Below are 2,186 nucleotides of genomic sequence, written 5' to 3' on the forward strand. Positions count from 1 at the left end.
TGAACAATCCCATGCCATGATTAGATAGTGAAAAAACACACCAATCTCTTTCATAATTTCTTTGAACAATAAAGGCTAATTTAACAAAACTTCTGAAAAGTGATATATAGCGTTTTTGAATGAAACTCTTCTGATGTTTCCCCATCTGAGCTCAGAGTAGATGAGAGACTGAGGGGCGGTTTCCCAGACAGAGTTTAATTGAAGTCAGGACCAGGTAAATTCTACTGAAGTATCTCCACAATATCCCCACACGTCTTATTACCTGTTCTGTCTGTGTCCCGTATACTCCCTCTCCGGCGTTCCAGGTCACCAGTCTGCTCATTATTATGCACACCTGTCACCATCGTTACGCCCCCTGCGCCCAATCAGACTCACCTGGACTCCATCACCTTCCTGATTACCTCCCCTATATCAGTCACTCCCTTTGGTTCCTTCCCCAGGCGTTATTGATTCTGTTTCAGGGCTTCATGTCTGTACGCTACTCCTGTTTCTTGTTTTGTTTTATGTGTTATTAAATTCACTTCCTGTATTTGCTTCCTGACTCCCAGCGTACACGTTAGTCTGGCTGTAGCAGGCTGGGGAAAAAAAGTATTTAGTCAGCCACCAATTGTGCAAGTTCTCCCACTTAAAAAGATGATAGAGGCCTGTAATTTTCATCATAGGTACACGTCAACTATGACAGACAAAATGAGGAAAAAAAATCCAGAAAATCACATTGTAGGATTTTTAATGAATTTATTGGCAAATTATGGTGGAAAATAAGTATTTGGTCAATAACAAAAGTTTCTCAATACTTTGTTATATACCCTTTGTTGGCAATGACACTGGTCAAACGTTTTCTGTAAGTCTTCACAAGGTTTTCACACACTGTTGCTGGTATTTTGGCCCATTCCTCCATGCAGATCTCCTCTAGAGCAGTGATGTTTTGGGGCTGTCGCTGGGCAACACAGACTTTCAACTCCCTCCAAAGATTTTCTATGGGGTTGAGATCTGGAGACTGGCTAGGCCACTCCAGTACCTTGAAATGCTTCTTACGAAGCCACTCCTTCGTTGCCCGGGCGGTGTGTTTGAGATCATTGTCATGCTGAAAGACCCAGCCACGTTTCATCTTCAATGCCCTTGCTGATTGAAGGAGGTTTTCACTCAAAATCTCACAATACATGGCCCCATTCATTCGTTCCTTTACACGGATCAGTCGTCCTGGTCCCTTTGCAGAAAAACAGCCCCAAAGCATGATGTTTCCACCTCCATGCTTCACAGTAGGTATGGTGTTCTTTGGATGCAACCCAGCATTCTTTGTCCTCCAAACACGACGAGTTGAGTTTTTACCAAAAAGTTCTATTTTGGTTTCATCTGACCATATGACATTCTCCCAATCCTCTTCTGGATCATCCAAATGCACTCTAGCAAACTTCAGACGGGCCTGGACATGTACTGGCTTAAGCAGGGGGACACGTCTGGCACTGCAGGATTTGAGTCCCTGACGGCGTAGTGTGTTACTGATGGTAGGCTTTGTTACTTTGGTCCCAGCTCTCTGCATCATTCACTAGGTCCCCCCGTGTGGTTCTGGGATTTTTGCTCGTGATCATTTTGACCCCACGGGGTGAGATCTTGCGTGGAGCCCGAGATTGAGGGAGATTATCAGTGGTCTTGTATGTCTTCCATTTCCTAATAATTGCTCCCATGGTTGATTTCTTCAAACCAAGCTGCTTACCTATTGCAGATTCAGTCTTCCCAGCCTGGTGCAGGTCTACAATTTTGTTTCTGGTGTCCTTTGACAGCTCTTTGGTCTTGGCCATAGTGGAGTTTGGAGTGTGACTGTTTGAGGTTGTGGACAGGTGTCTTTTATACTGATAACAAGTTCAAACAGGTGCCATTAATACAGGTAACGAGTGGAGGACAGAGGAGCCTCTTAAAGAAGAATTTACAGGTCTGTGAGAGCCAGAAATCTTGCTTGTTTGTAGGTGACCAAATACTTATTTTCCACCATAATTTGCAAATAAATTCATTAATAATCCTACAATGTGATTTTCTGGATTTCTTTTTCTCAATTTGTCTGTCATAGTTGACGTGTACCTATGATGAAAATTACAGGCCTCCCTCATCTTTTTAAGTGGGAGAACTTACACAATTAGTGGCTGACTAAATACTTTTTTCCCCCACTGTATATGGGATTTCCTTTCATC

This window comes from Coregonus lavaretus, assembly GCF_964263955.1.
Source record: "Coregonus lavaretus genome assembly, contig: HAP1_SCAFFOLD_612, whole genome shotgun sequence".
NCBI lineage: Eukaryota > Metazoa > Chordata > Actinopteri > Salmoniformes > Salmonidae > Coregonus > Coregonus lavaretus.